The sequence below is a fragment of the Marmota marmota genome, unplaced genomic scaffold (assembly GCF_001458135.2).
Source record: "Marmota marmota marmota unplaced genomic scaffold, marMar, whole genome shotgun sequence".
In the NCBI taxonomy this organism is placed as follows: Eukaryota; Metazoa; Chordata; class Mammalia; order Rodentia; family Sciuridae; genus Marmota; species Marmota marmota.
This window is the reverse complement of record NW_026000240.1, coordinates 2,529,758-2,542,335: the sequence shown is the minus strand read 5'-3', so window position 1 is coordinate 2,542,335 and position 12,578 is coordinate 2,529,758.

The following is a 12,578-nucleotide window of genomic DNA, read 5'->3' as shown; positions in this document are numbered from 1 at the left end:
ATGTTAAAGAAATACACACTGAAGTTTTCTCCTAACTTCCTCATAACTTCAGTCTAGGCCAGAGGATTATCTGATAAAATGTTATTTGGAAATCCATTTGGTTTCCAGGGTTAACAAGGTGGCATTCTTTTAATTCCTCTTGGAGCCTACATATAGAGAACAGCTATACTACAATTGGCCCAAAGGAAAGTTAAGGTTTTGGACATATGTGTATTATATAGCAATAGTAAACTATCTTTTAGAAGTCTTTTTTTTTTTTTTTTTTTTNAAACATACTCTTCTCCCCTTGTGTTCTCCCCAGTCAATATGCAATATACAAAGTAAAAGCATGAAGGCCTGGGATGATTATTAAAAACACAGCACAAAGTTGAGATATATTCAGGATGGTCCAGGTGAATGAGTACTGCTTGCTTAAATTATTATTCAAACATCAATTACCCTATTAATCCAGCTCCTGAAATTTCAAAAAAAAAAAGGCAATGCTCTTAAGACATCACCTAGATCATCCTCCTGCACAGAGAAATGGGGGTGGGGAAAGATGTACAGGAGTTTCTGTTCCTAGGGCTCTGGCTTCTCACCTCATCAGGTATACGATTTCAACATTCACTTCCAACATTTCTTGTGCATAACAGATAGCAACTATGTACAAAGCTATTTTTGTGCAATGGCAAGTATTCATTATTTATGTGCAATGGCAAATATTTATTATTTACAGGAAACTAGTCTAAGGAAATACTAGTAATATTTTATTTTGATCAGATACAAAACAATTCTATATTTTTTCCACCATTAAAAAAAAAAAAAAAAAAAAACAGTACTAGTTTAGAAAGCTATTTCCATTTCTTCCTCCTCCTCTAACAGACTGCATTTCCTGTTCAGAGAGTTGGCATACTCAAGCAGGTGAAATGTCATTATAATTACAATAGGAGTTAACATCATTCTTCTGTGCCACTGAAAAAGGTAACAACTGGTTAACAGTCCCTTCCTCTTTTCACTGTAGGGGGTGTTTACTAAAATGAAAGGGCTAGTTCAACTATGGTGTAAGGTCATTTTAATGGGGGGGGGATAAAAAAAAAAAAAGAGGGTTAAGGGGAAAAAAATTACATACAAACTTACAAACTGTACAATACTGTCTTCAACTAGGTCCAGAAAATAACAGCTAAAGATCTTCTTGTCTTAAAATGTGCAACAAACCAAAGCAGATTTTCCTCCAAAAATAAAAAAAAAGTTCACTTTCTACCAAGTCACTCCATTCCAAAGAATTGTTATCACTGGGGACGCTATAGATGTAGGTGAGTGGTAGAGCACTTGCCTGGCATGTGTGGGTACTGTTATAGGTTTTGACATGATAGGAAAATTAAATACTCATTATCACTGTTTAAGGAGTTAAAATCAAACAAAAAAAGGCAAACTTCAGTGCTTATCTCATGGAGTGTAAGCAATACCTTTAGAAAGAAGCAGCGGGCACTATAAACTTCAAGGTTTACAAAAGCAGGAGAGATTTCCATGAGCAAAAGAATACTGTGGCTGGTGTTTATTTAGTCAGAATGATCAAACATCTCAAAGAAGATGGGACTAACAGCAGACTCTCAAGGAGAGAAAGACGTAAGATGGTAGGGGCATTTAGGCCAGGCTAACACAAATTGTCAAAAATCAGAGACCTGCTAAATTTCTGTTTTCATGGCTGTTTCTCACAGCCCTTTAGAGGGACTGGGAAGGATCCCTAAGGCTCAGGACATCCTGGGAATCAGAGCAAGTAGTTAACCACAAACCCAGCCTCTCAGAGTTCTCTCCAGGACATATCAGAGTCTGTTCAATAATCACATTATAACTTCCCCAGATTCCTCTTTTCACAACCAAGTATCCATATAAAGACAAAAATAATTCTGCCTTACATTTTCCTGTGTATTACAATTTGCATAACACCTTTGTATGTGATATTGTATTTTTATATTAAGAGAAGAATATAGAATAGTTGTGTGAAATATAAAGAGAAAAAAAGAAGAAGAAATAGCAAGAACCTCAAAATCTTCAACTGGAAGATATTTTAGTAAACTACTGAATGACAGAGCCATTTAATGAAAGTAAACCATCTGTGTTTAGAAAAGTATTTTATACTGTATTTCATCCCTATTAAAATCCTGCAATTTTACAAGAACACAGAAAATAGAACACAGAATACTATTTCAGGGCTTAATAAATAAGCTCAGTCTTTTAAAGGCAAAGTTCACACCATAAAGCAATTAAACTTGTGATACTGAAGCCCTTTCTACCCTAGCAGAATGAACTACACTACTACCACCATCTCCACAGAGCACCTTGTGCTCACTTCAAATAGAATGCTTGACTTTCAACATGATGATAATTCAATTATTGGTCCTCATGTCTAGCCTGACATGTCTCAAATGCAGACACTATGGTTCATCTAGCTACCTATGCCTAGTTCAGTCATTATAGTTCAGTAAATATTGCTTACTGAGGAAGGATGCTTGGAACATTTTAAAACAACCACTTCATCTGGAAGTCAGGGCTACTCATAATAATTGTATAACCTCCATCTCAGTGTACATGTACTTTTGTGATTTTCCAGTTCTTTCTTCTCCAGCCTTGTAGTTATGCCAATCTGCCATGCCCTTTCCAACCTCACACAGGTATTAGTAATCTATATGTCTTCTGAGACTTACATTTATTAAAAATTCCAATTTCTCTCAACCTTAAATATATATATTCAACCATATATATTATATATATATATTCAACCATATATATTATATATATATATTCAACCATATATATTATATATATATATATATATATATATATATATACACACATATTTTTATAACTGAAAGANGGTTAGATATGTCTGAACCAGAGAAGAGACACATTATGACTTATTTTGTCTAGACTCATTCTGCTAGGTGGAAAAGATTGTACAGAAAAAAAAAAAAAGAAAAAAAAACATAGGAAGCAAAAAGACTAGTCAGGAGGTTGTATAAGTCATCAAGATAAGAGAAAAGGATGGCTCAAACCAAGCACTCACCAGTGGTGAAAAATGCTCAGATTCTGGATACATTTTGAAGGTAGTGCCAAGAGAATTTTCTGATGAATCAGGTGTGACACGCAAGCATTTGCACAGGTGTACTAGTACACAGGTAACATATAATCAAGCAAGACTTCAAAGTTTGGGGCTACAGCAGCAAAAAGCATAGAGTTGCAATGGAGATGGGGAAGACAATGAGCAGAACACGTTTAGAGAAATCTGGAGTTCAGTATAGGACTTGACTCTGAAATATTAGATATATAACTGGTGACATGTACGTAGATAAATATAGGAATCTGGAGTTTGGGGGGAAAGTCCAAGTTAGAGGCATAAGTTTAGGAATCTTGGGCATATAGATAATGTCCAGGTTCACGACTGAACCTGGACTTTATCAAAACAGTCAAGATAGAGTAGTAAAGTCTGGGGCTTTCAATATTAAAAGTCAGAAACAAAAGGGAAAACTAGGAAAGGAAACCAAGAAGAAACAGTTGACGAGAGGAAAAACAAATAAAATACAAAAGAAAAATGAAAAAAAGTGTATCAAAGAATAGGGAATTGATCAACTGTCAAAAACTACAGACAGGTGAAATAAAATGATGGCTAAGAATTGGCATAAGTTTTAAATCAAATTAAAATGGCTAGAAAACAGTTTTTTCAATGTTGAAAAACACTTCTGGTCTAATATCACACACACACACACACACACACCACACTTATTTATTTGTTTGTTTTTGGTATAGGGATTGAACGTAGGAGCACTTTACCACTGGGCTACATCCCCAGCCCTGTCTTTTATTTTGAGGCCAGGGTCTAGCCAAATTATCCAGGATAAACTCAAATTTGTGATCCTCCTACCTCAAGCCTCCTGGGCAACTGGGATTACAGGAAATTACCTCAACATAAGAAAAGCCACATACCAAAAACTCACAGTAAAAAGTGTACTCTATGGTGAAAGACTGAAAGCTTGCCCTCTAAGATCAGAAACAAGGCAAGGATGCCATTTTCATCACTTCTATTCAACACAGAACTCGAAGGACTAGTCTCAACATACAGACATACATAGGTGTTATGGTTTGGATCTTACATGTCTTCCCCATATGCTCATATGCTAAAGGTGTGACTGCCAGCCTGTGGTGCTATAGGGAAATAGTTAACCCCCCTTAGGAGGGGAGGTGTATCAAAAGGAAGATGAATCATTGGAGTCAGATCCTTGAAGGAACATTGGGACCTATGTTCTTTTGCCTTTCTCTCTTTGCTTCCAAGCCACCATAAGGTGAAGAGGACTCCTTCACCACATGCTCCTACCATGATGTACTGGAACACATCAGGCCCAAAGCAACAGGACCCTATGACCATGCACTGAAATATCTGGTACTACAAGCTAAACCTCTGACCTTTCCTCCTTATAAACTGACTTTCTCAAGTATTTTTCATAGTAACAGAAAGTTAACTAACCCATATAGAACAAATAAAGAGAATAAGAGTCCAGAATTAAACCACACACATACAGTCATGATTTTTGACAAGGATGCCATGATCATTCGATAGGGAAAAGACAGTCTTTTCAACAAATGATGCTGAAAATACAGCATTTACATGCAAAGAATGAAGCTGGACACTTACCTAATGCCATATACAAAAGAATCCAATGACCCAAGAGTAAAACCCACACTGTTAGAAGAAACCATAGGGCAATCATGACATTGGATTTGGTGATGATTTATTAGCTATATCAAGAGCACAGGCAATAAAAGAAAACAGGCAGTGTGCATCAAAAGCAGAGTAAAAGGGCAATCCACAGAATAAGAGAAAATATTTGTAAATCATATCTCTGATAAAGAATCAAGCGCAGCATATTCCTAAAATTCAACAACAGAAACCAAACCCCTTCATTTGAAAATGGTCAAAGGACTTAAATAGACTTTTACCCAAAGAGGATACATAAAGAGCCAATAAACACATGAATAGATGCTCAATGTAAATCAAAACTACAATACCACCTGCTATGATTTGAATGCTTGTGTCCCTCCACAATTCATGTTGAAACTGAATCTCCAATGCAGTAGTTAAGAGGTGGGGTCTTTTAGGAAGTGGTTGAGTCATGTAGACAGAGCCCTCATGAATGAATTAGTGCTCTCCCATGTTGTAGCACATGTCAAAATTCCCTTTAAAGCTTAGATGGTATTTTTTTCTGTGTAGATACCATGTTTTCATCCATTTATCTGTAGATGAACACTTGGGTTGCTTCCATGTTTTATCTGTTGTCAATAATGATTATAAGAACATGGATGTACAAATATCTCTGATAGCCTGCTTTCAATTCTTTGGAGCATATGCTCTGAAGTGGAATTGCTGGATTATATGTTAGTTCTAATTTTAATATTTTGAGGAATCACCATGGTTTTTCTGTTCTTGTTGCTGTAACAAAATACCACACACAGATTGTGTAATAGAAATTTATTTCTCACAGTACTTTTTTTAAAATATTTATTTTTTAGTTGCAGTTGGACACAATACCTTTATTTCACTTATTTATTTTTATTGGGTGCTGAGGATCAAACCCAGGGTCTCGCACACGCAAGGCAATTACTCTACCGCTGAGGCACAACCCCAGGCCCCATATTTCTCACAGTTCTGAAGGCTGAGAAGTCTAAGAACAAGGCTCCAGCAGATTCAGTGTCAGGTGAGGGCTGACTCTGTTTCTCCAGGATGTTGCATTATTGCTGTATCCTCAAAACGAAAGAAGGGATGGGAAAAGGACACACTAGGGCACTCTATTCAACCTCTTTTATAAGAAACTAATTCATCCATGAGGGCTCTGCCTTCGTGACTTAACCACTTCTGAAAAGAACTAGAGGACACTATGTTAAGTGAAATAAGTCACACACAGAAAGTTACAACTACCTGTTTTCACTCAAATGTGGAATCAAAAACAGTTGATCCCATAGAAGTAGAGAGTTGAATAGGGTCCCTAGAGGCTAAGAAAGGGTAAGAGAGAAAGGAAAGAGAGAGAGGCTGGATAACAGGTACCAAAATACAGTCAGAAAGAATAAGTCCTAAAGTTCTATAGCACAGTAAGGTAACGATAGCTTCCAACAATATTATGTATTTCAAAGTAACTAGAAGAAAGGAGTTCAAAGTTCCCAATGCAAGGAAATGATAAGTGTCTGATGAGATAGAAATGCTAATTACATCAATTTGCTCATTATACATTGTATATAATAATCACACTGTACCCCATAATGCACATTTATTATATGTTACTTTAAAATTTTTTTAAAAATTGGCTTATTGTGTGAGGTGGCATAACTTGTTGCTTGGATTGTGAAATTTGCAATTCTGAGTGTAAGCAGAGATTTTAGCCCTTTTGAGCTGTAAGAGGTCTCTGTAAAATTGATCTTGAAGATAATAACAAGATCTTAACAACTGCCTTTGAAATCAGCAGGAATATAAAAAAAATTAGCTTCATACAAAAACAAAAGAAATGATTTGTATTCAATCAACAAATATTACTCAGGCATTCACTGGATACCACAGTATACCAGGGACTTGAAATATGGTTGTAACAATTAAAAAGCCTTAGCTTTGGCTGTGGCGTATACCTGTAATACCAGCAACTCGAGAGGCTGAAGCAGAAGGATTGCAAGTTAAGGCCAGCCTCAGCAATTTAGTATACACACACAAAAAAAGTCTCAGAATAAAAATATAAAGGGTTGGGGGTGGTAGCTCAGTGATAGAGCACTCGTGGGTTCAAACCTCAGTAGCAAGGTGAGCAGGAATCTCTGTTCTCATACAGACTAGGTGAGGAGAAGATAATAAATGGATATAAAAACTGTATTTGTGTTATATAAGATGTTCTAAGCACTTCCAAGAAAAGTAGAATAAGAGGACACAGAAGGAGGTTCAATTTTAAATATGTAAGAAAAATTAATGGGCTTGGTTTGTGGCTCAGTGATAGAACGCTTGCCCAGCACGTGCAAGGCCCTGGGTTCAATCCTCAACAGAAAGAAGGAAGGAAGGAAGGAAGGAAGGAAGGAAGGAAGGAAGGAAGGAAGGAAGGAAGGGAGGGAGGAAAGAAGGGAGGAAAGAAAGAAGGAAAGAAAGGAAAGAAGGAAGGAAGGAAGGGAAGGAAGGAAGGAAGGAAAGGAAGGAAGGTAGGTAGGTATTGGGGGGGAGATGTGAATTTTAAAAAAAATTAAAATGTAATAAAGGAAAACAGTTGATTAAATGTGATTTCTGTTATATCTCATATAAAGAGAACTTCATTTATACTTAACTTTAGACCTTAAAGCATTCAAATGTTGTTTCTTTTAACTAGTCTACCCTAAAAGTCTCTCTTGATTTAAAATTGTATTAATTCTACCTTATCTTCTTTTGTTGTCTCTCTTGATTTAAAATTGTATTGATTCTGCCTTATCTCCACAATCTTGATTTCTTATGTCAGAACATTTACCAATTCATTGGAAACCTATAGTCCACAAACAAAAATGCCTGCCATTTATTTAAAAGTTAATATTGCTTAAGAGAATGAGAAGATGAGCCACAGCCTGAGAAAAAACACTTACAAAACACATTCTGACAAAAAACTATTGCCCAAAATAAACAAAGAACTCTTAAAATACACCAATAAGAAAACAATCCCAATTTTAAAATGGGCAAAAGACATGAACAGACACAACACAAAAGAAAATACATAGATGGCATACGGAAAGATACTCCACATCACATTTCACTACGGGATGGTAAATTAAACAAGATACTACTAGACCCTATTAGAATGATCATAATTCAGAACACTGACAATACTAGATGCTGACATGGATACACAACAACAGGAATTCTCATTGCTGATGGGAAGGCAAAATGGTACAGTGACTTTGGAATAAAGTTGGCAGTTTCTTATAGAATTAAACATACTCTTATCACATGATTTTGCAATTATACTCCTTCATATTTACCCAAAGGAGTTAAAAACTTATATCCACACAAAAATCTGGACATGGATGTTATAGCAGTTTTGTTAATAGTGCCAAAAGGTGAACTAAGATGTCTTTTACTAGGTGAATATATGAAATGTGGAACATATAGAAAATGGAATATTACTCAGCACTACAAAGAAATGAGCTGTCAACCCATGAAAAGGCATGGAGAAACCTTAAATGTAAGTGAAAGGTAAGTGAAAAGGGTCAGTCTTAACAGATTACATGCTGTATAATTCCAACTATGACATTCTTTTAATGTTCTTATTTGTGCATTATACTTATAAATAATAGGGTTCATTTTTATATAATCATATATGCATGGAACCTACCATTCTTTAAAAAGTAAAATATGCACACAGAAAAAGATCAGTTGTTGTCAGGGGTTAAAAAGGAGAAAGAGGCCGGGTGGCCCATGCCAACAACCAGGGAGGCACAGGTAGGAGGATCACAATTTCTAGGCCAGCCTCAGCAACTTATTAAGGCCCTAGCAACTTAGTGAGACCTGTCTCAAAATAAAAAATAAAAAGTGTTGGGGGTGTAGCTTAGTGGTAAAGTGCCTCTGGGTTCAATCACAAAAATAAAAATAAAAAGGGGTAAATAAAATAGAGTATTTTTAGGTTAGTAAAACTATTCTGTATTATTCTATAATTGTAAATAGATGTCACTGTACATTTGTTCAAATAGCAAGAGTGAACCCCAACATAAACTATGGACTTTGGGTGATATTGATGTGTCAATGTAGGTTCATTGATTGTACAAATGTACCACGGGTACAAAATGTTGCTAGTGAGGAAGGCTGTGTTGTTTGTCAACGCAGAGGGTGTATGGGAAATCTCTGTACTTTCTGTTCAATTCAGCTGTGAACCTAAAACTACTCTAAAAAATAAAGTCCATGTTTTTTAAAGAAAATATTGCCTTTAGTCAGCACAAATAGATTCTTTTTACAAAAGTAAAGATCAAATAAGTCATTTGCTGATGTCTGGATCATCAGCATTTATAATTTTAAAATATTTTCAAATGTGTGATTTTATTCAATATTATTCATCTGATAAACTTTCTATGCATAAAAGAAAAGAACTTGATTTAGAAAAGTAAGATACAAAATGATGCGGGGTTTGTTTTCCCCTTTCTATTGTTGTTGTGGTGGTGGTACTGGGAATTAAACCCAGGGTTTCATGCATGCTAGGCAAGAGCTCCACTACTGAGCTATATACCCAGCCCTTTTTAAAAATTTTCTTTTGGGATACAGTCATGATAAATTGTCCAAGCTGGCCTCAAGCTTGGGATCCTTCTGCCTCAGCCTCCCAAGTGGTTGGGATTACAGGCGTGCACCACTCTGCCTAGCTATGTTTTTGTGAAGAGTAAATTTTAGAACTGTTCCAAGTCATAGAAGATAAAGTTTTAGGTCGGGGGGAAAAAAAGAACCATAAAAAAGTAAATACAAGCCACAGATTGGGAAGAGAGATTTTCATTAACAAAAGATTAGAACTTCTGTATAATACTTCTACACATCAAAACAAAAAGGACAATTTTAAAAAACAGGGTGATGATAATCACCGTTGCTTGGAAGGCTGAAGGAAACAGATCACTAGCTCAAGGCCAGCCTCCGCAAGTTAACAAGAACCTGTCTCAAAATCAAACATTAAAAAAAGTCTGGAGAAGTAGCTCAGTAATAGAACACCCTTGGATTCAACCCCCAGTATCCTACCCCACCGCAAACAAAAAGAAAAGCTGAAATTATGACTAGGCAACTTTTTTTAAAAAAAAAGGAACATCAATGAACAGGTAAGTGAAAAGATGCTGAACCTTATTATCAGTTAATACACAAATTAATTTAAAATCACAAAATACCATTTCACACCCATCATATTAGCAATAGAGTTAACGCATGGTACACCAAATATACAAGAGGACACAAAACATATACAGTCTCTTATATAGCTAGTAGGAGTATACCTTGATAAAACGTTTATTAAGTAATTTGACAATATATGGTAAAATCAAAGATGCATGTCCTTCACCTCACAGTTCCACTCACTGACTTTCACAGATGTGAAGACATGCATAGGAAACATGACAGTAACTCCATGACAGTGGTGTTCATTCTTCACAGAGAAAAAGAGGAAACAATCTAAATATCTATCCACAGGAGAATGGATTTATACAATAAAGTACTTTCCTTCAAAGATTTCTAAATGCCATGAAAATAAATAAAGCAAAAGAACATTTGTTCAATCTCACAGTTGTAACACTGAAAGTAAAAACATGTCCAATAAAACAACAGTTCTTTCATCCTATGTTTAGCATCTACCTTAAAATATTAATGGAAATTATTCTCACCTGTAAAACCAATTTACCTTCAAGAAAATAATATCAAAATCTCAAATCTTTATCTATAGTCCAGATCTCTTCTCAGAGCTATAGACTGCCTAATGAACGTCTCCACCTGAAAGAACTAAAAACTGGGCATCTTCTCCACCAAAATTGCTTCTCTCTCTCAATGAGCAGCAACTCCATTCACACACATAAATCTGGACACTATCCTGTACTCCTTCCTCATGTACCATTATCCATGATGTTCTGTCTTACCATTCTATCTCCTACACACTTTAATGTTATCCCCACTACTTCCACTACCTACCAAGAGCCAACCATCACCTCCTTTCACCTGAATTGCAATAATCACCTTCTAAAGCACCTCTGCCCCAAAAAAACTAATTACACAATACACTGTAATGAACGTTTTCAACAAGAATAAATATGATCAATCTACTTAACCTTTTTATTTATTTACTTACTTATTTATTTTTGGTACTAGGGATTGAACCCAGGAACACCTAACTACTGAGCCGCATCGCCAGCCCTTTTTTGTATTTTATTTAGAGATAGGGTCTCACTGAGTTGCTTAGGGCCTCGTTAAGATAAAGTTTTAGGGCGGGGGGGGGGGGAGACTGAGGCTGACTTTGAATTCACAATCCTCCTCTCAGCTTCCCAAGCCACTAGGATTACAGGCATGCACCACCTTGTCCCACTACTTAACCTTTCTTGATGGTTCTCCACTGTCTTCATGTTCAAGTCCTTAATGTGACTCAAAGGCCTCTGATCTGGCGCTTGTCAATGCCTCCACCCTCCCCATTCTACACTCTTTCTTATATTTAGGCCTTCAAATCTGCAGTTCTGCCAGAAGCCCTTCTCTTAAACTCCTTTTCACCTTAGTAACTAACTCCCATTTTGTCCTTCACCTATCAACTTAAATATTCCTAATCATGGGAATGCTTTTTTGCCTATGCAAGATAGAGAGGTCTTTCTTATCTGTTCCACAGTCCCCAGGTTTTACTTCAATCAAGCCACTTAACACACTGTAAGTGTGCATTTGCTTTTCCATAATCCTTATTGGATAACAAACTCCATAAGGGCAGGTTCCCTATTAAAGCTTTAAAACCTAGCTCAAAGGATTTATAGGCTGCATTCCTTTAAAAGGCAAAACAACTGCAATTTCTAATACTTTGCTTTTAACCTGCTTTAAACAGTTACTCAGTTTACCTTAAAATTCATTTTCAAAATTGTTTCCAAAAATTTAACTATTATTAGTTTGGTTTGTTGTTGTTGTTATTGTTTTGGGCAGTGCTGGAAATCAAACCCATGGTCTTGTGCATGCTGGGCAACAACTCTACCACTGAGCTTATCACTGCCAGTGGTATAGCTAGTGGTAAACACTTACTTAGCAAGCACAAAGGCACTGGATTTGATCCCCAGCACTACAAAAAAAGAAGCTGTCATTCAGAAAAGAACATTAATTTAGGAATAAAGGTGTTTATATTATAGAGTGCCAACCTCTGAATGTTATATATAGGGCTATGGAAAATATAGAGACACTCTATGATAACTGGGAGATATTTGTAATAGACTACTGAGTAAGAAAAGCCTGGGATAAATTTCTCCATGTGAAATTGCTAACTCATTTCTTTTACATTCTAGGTATTAAAATTTTAATCTTTTGTCAATTGAAAAACTTAAAATAATGGCTTCTCAATGTTGACTTAATTCTCAATTAATTAATCCAAAAGGTGAAATTTTGTTAGTTTACCAGCCGTCCACATTTCTTTTTTTAAAAATGCCTATTTATGATATTAATCCATTTTCTACTGTGATAGCTTTGCAATTAAAAAATTGAGGTGTTACTGAAACATACTTAAAAGTCACACCCACTTAAAGTACATAATTCCATAATTTTTAGTATATTCACAGGGTTGTGCACCCTTCATGATCTAATTCTAGAACATTTTCATCACCCTAGAAAAGACACTCCATCCACAACAGTCTCTTCCGATTCCCCCTGACCCTGCTCACAGCCTTAGGCAACCATTAATCTACTTTCCATCTCAGTAGACTTCTCTTTTCTGGACATTTCATTTAGTTGGGATTGTAAGACATTTTTAAAAGCTATCTAAGGCTGGGGTTGTGACTCACTGGTAGAGCACTTGCCTAGAACGTGTAAGGCACTAGGTTCGATTCTCAGCACCACATATAAATAAATGAATAAAATAAAGGTC